The sequence below is a fragment of the Corylus avellana genome, chromosome ca1, assembly GCF_901000735.1.
Source record: "Corylus avellana chromosome ca1, CavTom2PMs-1.0".
Taxonomy (NCBI): Eukaryota; Viridiplantae; Streptophyta; class Magnoliopsida; order Fagales; family Betulaceae; genus Corylus; species Corylus avellana.
The window spans coordinates 16,481,797-16,493,655 of record NC_081541.1 but is presented as its reverse complement, the minus strand read 5'-3'; positions in this window follow the sequence as shown (position 1 = coordinate 16,493,655).

The window sequence follows — 11,859 nt, the reverse complement described above, 5'->3', positions numbered from 1 at the left end:
TAAGATTGGAAGATTTGGATCGACTTGAGTCTCGAATCCCTTACATACTGTGCCAATTGGAAATGGTCTTCCTACCAGGATTTTTCACAGTGATGGTACACCTTCTCGTACATTTGGCTACTGAATGTAGGCTAGGTGGACCCGTTCACTATCGGTGGATGTATGTCTTTGAAAGGTGTGAAATTATTTTATTGCAAGCTAGTATTATTTTTTTCTTATTTGACATGATACTTATATACTTTATTTAATATAGGTGCTTACATCGATATAAGGGTTATGTACGCAATAAAGTGTCACCTGAAGGTTCTATTGCTGAAGGGTACATAGTAGAGGAATTATTGACGTTTTGTTCGCGCTATTTGGAATCATCGCAAACGGTATTCAATAGACCCATTAGAAACCATGACGATGCTAGAGGAGAGGTCAAGAGTTTCAATCTTGATGAAAAATCATTGCCTCAGGCACATCGATATATACTCTTCAACTCTGATAATTTCATTTCATTCCGCATTTGAGTTTCATTTTTAATTTATACACTTATAAATTCATTACATTTTGAAAAAGTAATCGTAACATGAATTTGTAGTAGTACAATTGAAGTTGTTGATTAGAAATTGTGGGTGTATCCTATATTTGTGGGTGGCACCACAAATTCATGTTACGATTACTTTTTCAAAATTGTGGGTGTATCTTGACTAGAACCTTGTCGATCTTCGTGTACTCCTTCAGCTTCCCCACCCATTTATGATATAGGGCATTGACTCATATTAGGATCCGTCACAATAGGAAAAACCTCATGCAGCATGTCAAGCATCCCACTCGAACGGTTATGTATTGGCTCCCTATGAAAAGGGGTGTTAGTAGCCTGATGACTAGAAGTAGTCCCAAGTTGTTCCCCATGAGCATACCAACAAGTGTAACCTTGACAAATTCCGTAATTTATCAAATGTGCGTGTACCATATCCCGTACCCACGAGGTGCCATTGGCACACCTGGTACACGGGCAACGAATCTTCCCATTATGAGTTTCGTTGTTAAATGCGAACTCCAAAAAGTCATTAACCCCCCTCACATACTCCTCTGACCATTTATTCTTTGTCATCCAACTTTTGTCCATTACTAACTACATCAAATGCGTAGAAACATATTAACCATCAACTTTTGTCCATTACTAACTATAACACATTGAATCGTTTTTCCTTTTTCTAATTGTATTTAGCACCCACTAGCCTAACAATGAAAAATATATTTCTACATTTGTTTTAATGAAAGCTCGATTATATATTGATTAATATATACGATAATTCTAAATCTGAAAAAAATAATAATAATAAAATAAAATTATAAATTTAGTGAAATGCTTGAATGAGAGTTAATCATGTAAAAGATACATTTTCTAATCCTGCCTGTATGTTAAGCACATGAGAATAGGCATAAAGATATCAAAAATCCAAAAAAAAAAAAAAAAAAAAAAAATTATGCAATTACCAATTAAAAATTAGTAATAAATTATGAATGGGAGTAATGCTTCAAACCTGTGGTTGAAGCATAAATAGCTAATTATGCAATTACTAATGTTTGAAGCAAATGAATGGTCTTAGCTATTTTAGTAATAAATCATTAAAAAATTATTAGTGATGACGTGGCACCTAATTAAATTTTTTATTTTTTAAAAAATAAAATTAAAAAATTAAAATATATATATATATATATTTTGAGAAAATTACAGTTTACCCCTTCAAAGTTGACATCGTTTTTCAATTCGAACATCAAAGTTTCAATTTTTGCAATCCACCCCCACAAAGTTCAAATTTTTTTTTCAATTCGACTAATATCATCCCAAAATTCCCATATTGCCCCTGATTTTTATTTTTTTTTTATTTTTTTTTATTTTTTTATGAAAACGAAAAACAAATTTGGGAGTGCAAAAATGACCAGATGACCAAAGGGGTGGCTACAACCACCACAAATTTTTTTTTTTTTTTTAAAAAAAAAAATTAGAGGCAATACGGGAAGTTTTGGATAAAATTGGTCAAATTGCAAAATTTGGAATTTTGAAGGGGTGGATTGCAAAAATTGAAACTTTGGTGTTCGAATTGAAAAACGTTGTCAACTTTGAGAGGGTAAACTGTAATTTTCCCTATATTTTTTCATAAAAATAAATAAAAAAATTAATTAATTAAAAAAAATTGGGGTGGCCGAAACCACCCCAATAATATTTTGGAATGCTTAATATATGTCATTTCTTTTATTCACTTTCAAGAGTTTGCAATACACTGGAAGCTACTTTTTTTCTTTCTTCGTTATCTTCGAAACAATAATAAAAATTTGGGTAAAGTCCACGTACCCTCTCAAACTACCATTCAATTAATAATGTTAAAAATTGAAAATGTGGAGATAGATACTTTTTTACGGAAGTTAGAGTGAGAGAGAGAGAGACAAGTTTGTAAAAAACACGTTTGCTTTGTTTAAAAAAATTACATTTTTTATTTTTTATTTTATTTTTTTAATCACTTAGCATCTCCTCCTAGCCTTACACGCCTCTGAACTGAAGTTTCCAGTTTGAATGGAAAATCTGAGAACTTCCACAACTCTTTTTCCTCTTCCAACGCTTCCTATAATTACAAACCCAACAAGGAAAGGAATCCTAAAATCCCTCCTATATAAACCCAACTCCCTCATAAGCAATCATCACACAATTACAGTTTAATTTTACTTCCTCATAGATATCATATAAATCCTCCGATCCTAAACCCACTGGGGGTGGTTTCGGCCACCCCCAAAATTTGTTTTTTTAATGAAAAAATATATTTTTTTATTTTTTAATTTTTAAAAAAATTAAAAATTTAATTAGGTGCCACGTCATCATTGATGACATGGCCACTTATGCCAAATGTCAGCTTCTAATTGGCCCACATGGAATTCCGTTAGGTCAACTGACGGAAGAACGAATTCAATACTAAATACCCCTGGGTTTCACTTAATTTTTTTTTTTCTCGTAGGGTTTAATTTTTATCACAGGAGGTCCTTCTGGTAAAAGTGCATGTACACCATACCACAAAATAGTAATTTCCTAGTTCTTCTACAAAGACAAACGTACTATTCAATCAAGAAAGGCATATCATCGGGAAATAAAAAAAATTTAAAAATTGAATTAAGCACTCTTAAAATGATAGGAATAAGAAATAAGAAATAAGACTGATAAGAAGAAATACGAAAAATTTACTTACCTGAGTCGTCTTCCTCACGATGTTTGCGAAATTTGTAGGAATGGGCAGAATTTGCAATAGCTAGGGGCGTGATAAGGGGCTATATATATATATTTTGCTGAAAAAGATGATAAGAGCAAGATATTGATTTGATTTATGAGTGTTGATTCGCAGAGATTTTTGAAAATTTAGATAGTTTAGTTGAATCTAGTTTTTGAGACGTTGATTTGAATAAATAGATATTAGTTGAATCCGCTATCTTTTTATTTAATTTTTTTGAATTCTTTTTTCTTTTCTCTGAAGTGATAATTAATATTATATTAAATTATTAATCAATCCCAACATACAGTACGTAGGAACTTATATATATAATATGTTAGTCATATAATTAATTAAACCATATATGATATTGCTAAAGAAAATCAGAGCAAGATATTGATTTGATTTAGGAGTGTTGATTTGAAAAGATTCTCGAAAATTTAATTAGACTGTTTTGTTGAACCTAGTTTTCAGGATATTGATTTGCATAGATAGATATTAGGTGAATCTTACGGTTGAACCCACTCTCTTTTATTTTTTATTTTTAATTCTTTTTTCTTTTCTCTTAAGTGATAATCAATATTATGTTAAGTTGTCAATGACAATAGGAACTTACATATATATAATATGTTAGTCGTATAATCAATTAAATCATATATGATTTAATAGATCGAAATTTAAAGAGAAAATCACAACCCTTATAACTAATTTACAAATATATATTGAAATGATAGAGGAAGGTGTTCGTTCTTCTCGCAGTGTTTTCTCACAACGCTGGGATATATATATATATATTTTATTAAAAAAAAATCATGCTGATAATACTAATTAAAAGAGAAAACTTAATTAAAAGACGAAAAAAAAAACATGTTGTTTGATCATTAAAAGACTACTTTGTATATATTAATTACTTTGACTAAAAGCTAAATAGAAAGTTAGTTAAGAGTGTCAAATAATATTGTTTGATGAGCAAGATATTGAATTGATTTAGGAGTACTGTTGATTTGCAGAGATTTTCGAATATTTAGATAGTTTAGTTGAACTTAATTTTCAGGATGTTGATTTGCATAGATAGATATTAGTTGAACCCACTATCTTTTATTTTTATTTTTTTGAATTCTTCTTTTCTTTTTTCTTAATTGAGAATTAATATTATATTAAATTGTTAATCACATGCAACTGTAGGATTGTAGGAACTTACAAATATAATAGGTTAGTCATATAATTATTTAAATCATATATGATAATTGATCAAAATTTAAGGAAAAAATCACGACCTTTAATTAATTTATGAAATTGAAACACAACTGTGCAATATATTCTTCTCGCATCATTTTCCCATAACATTAGTATATATATATATATATATATATATATATATATAATGAAAAAAATAAATAAATAAAAAGACCATGTTTAAGCCCTTTCATTGTGGGCAAGGCTAAGGTGCCATTCAAAACGATAGTGTTTTGGTCAATAAAAAAATAATTTTTTACATTAAATATTAAAATAATTAATAATTAAAAAATAAAAATATTAAAAAATTAAAACAAAGAAAAGGAAAATTAAAATCAAAATCAAAGGGTGGCCCTGGGCCAAAATAGGGTGGCCAGACCACCCCATTTTGGCCAGGCCTGGGGGTGGTCCGGCCACCCCAAGGGCCAAAAGAAAAAAAAAAGAAAGCAAAAAGGTTTGGTTTTGGGAGCCACCCCAAGGGCCTCCGCCCACCGTCTAATTCCTTTTCTCCTTTCCCTAATTTTCTTCATCTCTTCTGTTTCATTTCTTGACTTTCTTCTCCTTCTCTTTTCTTTATTGAATCCCCCCTCTCCTTAGCAGATTTCATAAACACAGAGAGAGTAGAGGGAGAGGGTTGATCTGAGACAGAAATTGAGGTAGAGGGCGAGAAAGAGAGAGAGATGGGAGAGTCAGACATAGTTTTTTAATATTTTTATTTAAGCATTATTGATTATTTTAATAATTAATGTAAAAAGTTATTTCTTTTATAAACCAAAACGCGGTCGTGTGTGGTAGTTTAAGCCCTGCCCTTTCATAGTCTGCAGAATTACAAAAAATAAAAATAAAATAATAACAATGCTTGCCAGCTGTTAAGCATTATACCAATAATGCTTGCCAGCTGATTTCATCCACCATGCAATTAGCTCCACGTGTCCAACTTGATTGAATAACTGCAGACCTATTTTCACTCTTCCTTCCTTCGAAACCAGACTTCCTCTTCCTTAATTCCTTTCTCTTTTCGCAAACCAGACGTTGTTCTCCTTCTTCTTCCTTTCTTCTCTCCCTAGTTCCATCTCTTAGCTAGTTAGGCTTAACATCCTCAGATTAAACCCTACCAAAGAATCGCCTTACCCCAAAATGGACGGCGATAGCGTTTTTTTGGCAAACGCGGACCCAGTGACGGCGTTTGATCTAAAAACGCCGCCATTGCTGGCCCATTACCAGCAGCCGCACAAAACTCCGGCATATGATGTTTTAGACGGCGTTTTATAAAAACACTAGCATTGGAAACGCCGGGAGAATCTGTTTTTTTTTTTTTGTAGTGCACATAACTTTTATGTGTAATTCTCTCTCATTTGATAACTAATCACAATTACGTAGAAATATATTCGTACACTATAAATTACATTTTTATCTCATAACTATGTTATAATGTGACACACCAATCCTCAAAGGTAGGTACTGTGATATTAACATTATAATATAATTATGGGATAAAAATTGTATAGCATTACACATTTCAGCCTGTACATTAAATTAAAAAAATCCTTGGTCAACAAGTAAAGCCGTTAAAGAGTGGGTCAAAAACCTCGAGTCCAAGACGAGTACTCGATTACTTAGACGTTCATATTTTCCCATACACATACACAACCAACACAGCGCTCTTTCCTAATTAAAAACACTAATTAAATTAACCTTCATTACTTTTTTTTTTCTTTGAGGAAAAAAAAAACTCCAAATTTCAAAGCAATTGGGAGGCATTTTCAAAGACAGAGACCAGCACCATTTTGTTGATTGTTATCCTCGAGTCTTGGTGGCCATTTTGTGCCACACTAGGCATACTAGCTCGACCGTTTACGATCGAGAAGACGAAGGCGAGGAGTCGAGGACCATTCTAAATTCTAATAATCAAACTCTTGAAACGTAATACCCCTTGACCCATTCATTCCTTGGAGCGCATGTATTCCCTTAAACCAGCAAAGCCAAACTCTTTGAAAATTCCTAATATATTGGTCAATACGGAAGACCTCTGATGAGTCCAGAAAGACGGGGTACCGATTACTCTTAACACTATAAATACCTTCACCTTTTTATTCTTTGTTGTACACATTCACAAACACTCAAAACCTCTCCTCAAAGAGTGAAAAACACTTGCAACTTATTTCGAGCAAAAGTTCCATCCATTCCAGCAGTTTCTTAAGATGAATTTCAGAAAGGCTATTATCCTTTTGATCATCTTTGTCATCTTTGCGGCCATCTTGAACGATGCCAGGGTTGAAGCAAGCAGAGTGTTATCAGAGGATTTTCCGACTGCTAATCACCTCGACACATATTGCTCTTTCTATGACAAGGCGAAGCGCAACATGGCGTATTGGCTCGAGCGGTTGCCGTCCGGACCAAGCCCTGGAGCCGGTCACTAGTTTTTTCTTATTTTGGAAAGTCTTATAGAAATACACGGTTGTTGTGCCAAAGAAAACAAGCAAATGCTGTTACGTTCTTTTTTTCTTTGTTTTTTTGTTCTTGGTCAAGTATACACCGACACTGTAACTTTTTTCTATAGAATTTTACGAAACAAATTACTGAGCATGAGAATTAAGAGTTGATTTACTTAATGAAGTTGATATATGTTGTTTCTAATTCCTAATTTGTTTTTATCTTTTTCTTTTGTATGGATGCTTTCATGGACACAGGGACGGAACCGGGAGTTCTTATTAGAGAGCTAGGGCCAAAAATTATACAAGCACGATAATATCATTATGACATTATTAATATTAGATAACAATAATCTCTTAATTACAAGAATCGCTTGCATTACGCGACTTCCTAACTAAGTAATTAATGATTAAATTTTTGGTCTGAGTGTAAGAAGGGGATCAAATCAAAGAATTTTTAATGAACAATGGTAAGGTTTGTATTAAGATTTGTAAATGATATATCATATATGTAAAGGTTGAATGAATGGAAAGATGAAATATACGTGAGATGACTCGGACAAGGATTCTGTATTGAAATGAGCAAATTGGCTCAACTCCATTTAAAGAAGGAAATTCTAATGAAATCAATATTGTTACGGTTTCAATGCCCAACTATTTAACTACCTCCTAAAAATAAAAATAAAATAAAAAAATTACACTTTACCCCCGCAAAGTTTGGGGAGATTTACAATTCGACTTTCAAAGTTTCAATTTTGGCAATTCACCCCCCAAAAGTTTCAAATTTTTGCAATTCGATCACTATTACCCCAAAATTCTCATATTACCCTAATTTTTTTTTTTTTTTATTATATATATATATATATATATAAAGGGAACAAGTTTGGGAGTGTAAAAATGCCAGATGGCCAAAGGGGTGGCCGTGAATTTTTTTTTTTTAAAATTTTTTATAAAAAAATAAAAAATTAAATATTATGGGTAATATGAAAAGTTTTAGATACAATTGGTCAAATTGCAAAAATTTGAAATTTTGGAAAGCTAAATTGTCAAAATTAAAACTTTAAAGGTCGAATTACAAATCGTCCCAAAACTTTAGGGGTAAAGTATAATTTTTCAAAAAAAAAAAAAACAAAACAAAACATAAAAAACAATCTATAAAGTATTGACTAAGTATACAAAACGATAAAGTTGTCTAAAACGCACAGTATTGACTAAGTATACAAAACGGATAAGCTACCAAATGAAATGCAATAGCTCTCTTTATTTGATTGAAGTGGATGCCAGCTACTCCTTGTTATTTGTGCTTATGAGTTCTGACTTGTGAGACGTCTCAATCACTTGCCCGCGTGTTCGGCGAAGGGTTTGAAAAATAAAGTAACCCTGGAACTGTAATAAAACTTGATTGAGGGAAGAAAAAAGTTAAAAGTATTTTGTATAAAAAAATAAAAAAATATTTATTTGTAGTAATTTTTTATTTAAATAATAATAAAAAGTGATTAATGTAATATAAAAATTAAAAATATTAAAATTAAATTAATTTTCAAATAAATTTTTTGCGGCTTTCGTGCAATCTAATTCACTCATTTGCCAAACTCACCCGCTTTTCCCTACTCCTCGCCCAATTTCCCAAACTTCCCACCTAATTTCCTGAGCTTTCCCTCTGATGAACTCGGATACATTGAGAACATCTTTCTCTTTCAAGGTTGGCCTTGTAATCCTCTCCATCGCCCCTTCGAACAGTTTATGGAGCTTCGGCTTATATGGCCAAGTACTGCTAATGTCCTTTTACCCATCCCAGCAATCTAGGTTATGTCTCATGCAAAACACATGTACTTGGTTCAAAAATTAGGAACAACTAATTTTCAAGTAGTGCAATAAAGTTACACTAGCCCAAAGATTCACAACCAAAGGTATAAGAAATATCAAAACTAAAGAGAAAAATATACTTCTTATTTATGAAATATTACAACCTTGTATGTGATGTTCAAGTACCAACAGCACATACAAGGTCGTCATTGTCATTTCATTGCCACTATGCGTAAGCGAAGTAATAATGTGTTCTCATGATAGTGGAAACTACTAAATATGATTGTAACTTGCATTTTGTTAGAGAGATCAAATGACCCGCATCAAATAACTCATTTACGATCAATTTCTTAAAAGGAGACACAAGATTTTATGTAATTCGGTCTATATGACATAGCCTTAAGGATTAGATAACAAAGTGAGAATAACAAAGAAAGAATGTTTTGTAGTGTAAAATCATCATATATACAAAGTAATGCAAGGGTCAAAAATCTCTTTAGAGTGTTTTTCACACACCCATTCCCAAAAATATACAACTCTTCCAAGAATTGCATCTCAATCAAAAGACACTTCTCATGGAAACCTATGACCCATAGAAGATAATTGTATATATATGTGAAAGTTCACACTATTAATATAGTGTGATCATCCCCACATAAACCTTCACATACCATTCAAGCAAAGAGAGAGAGAATTTTGGTCATCCACGTACATCTAAGTTACTACTATGACCAAGCTCAGCACTGACGTGCAAAGACCATATAATTAACGTGGGTGATTTTCCCAAAAACATTTATAATTCTCTCTGTCGTCCATTCAAAAACAAGAACAAGACTAGCTAGCTAGCAAGCAATCCAAGTCAATTAAAATTTTCCAAACCTTGAACGTCTGAATTAGCATGTGTCGACCATGCCATATCAAATTTATGTTTTACATTCATACCCTTTTAATCAAAAAAGGCCAATATTGAAATTCATGTCATCATGAGCAACGCCATTCTAAAAATCAGACAGCTCAAACTTTATAGCCGTTGACCCACATTCCTACATTGGAGCGCATGTATTCCCATTAACCAGCAAAGCCTAACTATTTGAAAACTCCTTGGTCAACAAGGCTACCCTCAGAGCCCGGCCACCAACACCCTCATCAGTCCAAAAAGACGGGTGCCAAGTTACCAACTCTTAGCACTATAAATAGCTTCACCTGTTAATACATTAAAACACTCAAAGTCTCTCCTTAAAGAGTACAAAAAACATATAACAAAACCTCTCACAACTTATTTGATTCATTTCAGCAACTTAGGGCGCTTCTTAAGATGAATTTCAGAAAGAGTATTACCCTTTTGATTATCTTTGTCATCTTTGCAGCCATCTTCGACCATGGCTGCAGGGTTGAAGCAAGCAGAGTGTTATCAGAGGATTTTGCGAGTGCTAATCACCTCGACACATATTCTTCCTTTTATGACAAGGCAAAGCGCAACATGGCGTATTGGCTCGAGCGGTTGCCATCCGGACCAAGCCCCGGCGCCGGTCACTAATTTTTCCCCATTTTGGAAGGTCTTATAGAAACACACGGTTGTTGTTGTGCCAAAGAAAACAAGCAAATGCTGATACGTTATTTTTATTTTTTTATTTTTATTTGTTTTTTTCTTGTTCAAGTATACACTGACGCTGTAACTTTTGTTATAGAATTTTACGAAGCCAATTACTAATAAGTATGAGAATTAAAAGTTGATTTATTTGATGAAATTGTTGATATTAATGTTTCTAATTCCAAATTAATTTGTTTTTATCTTTTTCTTTTGTATGGATTCATGCATGGACATGTGTATGCAAATCGTCACGCTACAGATTCGTATCATAATATGCCACACATCAATCATAAATATTGTAGATGATCGAGGAACATCACAGAATATTACTCCCTATCTTTGATCCATTAATCAACGCCTCACCGGCATAAGTTTTCTACAATGTTACACCTGACAAAACTCTGCCTCGTTAAACAAAAACAAAAATAAAAACTATGCAAGACATTACATGTGTTAATATTTAATCACCCACAATAATCATGCATGGTTCAATAAACATTAATTATTAAATAATAAATTGATAAGATTGGTTTTTGATCAGGGCATATAATTCTAACAAGTAGTACTACTGGTTCTAAAGGCTAAGAAGATACTAATTAGGAGGGTTGTGAATCTTGTGATCATCCAGTAAATTAAACTCAAGGCTATCGTTTTCCAATCTACATACGTCCTTAGACCGTGAAATCATTTTTCTAAAAATGAAATGATTTCAGTTAAAAGTATTTTTCGGTATTATGATTATACAAAAAATAAACACATATTTTTTATATTTTCATTCAATCATATTAACCTATGAATATCAACTTTTATTCACAACATAAAAATATTAATATTATACAACTGAAAAATATAACCTAAAAGTTATGTTTAATTAAAATACACACATATTGACTAACAATGGTTATATATTTGCGTATAATTTGATGAGCTACAAGGAAGAGAGAGACCGTGAAAAGAAGTTGCAGAGGAAAAGGGTATGAGAAAATAGAAGGCCTTTTAAGGTGGGATTGAGATTCAGTATAATTGTCTGCTCGTATTGTTTGCAATTTTGGTAGACAATTGTGAGCAGGCCCTTGTAGGCTTACGTGCCCAAGCAAGTGTTTGGGCAATCCGAGACCTATCAAGCAGGTAGGCCCTATAAGAAGCTCTCTCACTCGAAATGTGGGAGAACACCAAAAAATAATTTATATAGATGAGAAGTGTGAACCATTTTACTCCTCATGAAGGTTCAAAAGTTGAATAATGCCATTCACATGGACGATCTTCCATGGTTTCAAAATTAAAATATTAATAAAGGAATTAAAAAGCTGGCTGGACTTTGTTGAATATTCAGTTTGGAACTAAGGAAATTGCCTCGCAATCGAATTTATTTATAACTAAAAGCGTTTGGAGGGAAATATTGGTCATTCACGTAAAGAAGGAAATTTTGATTAAGGATGTCATGTTAATTATTAAGTCAAAGGTTAAGAAATTTGGATTGATCGAGCGGCGGGTGTATATATTGACTTCCATGTCAATACTCATGCGTCATGGCAAGGGCAATTGA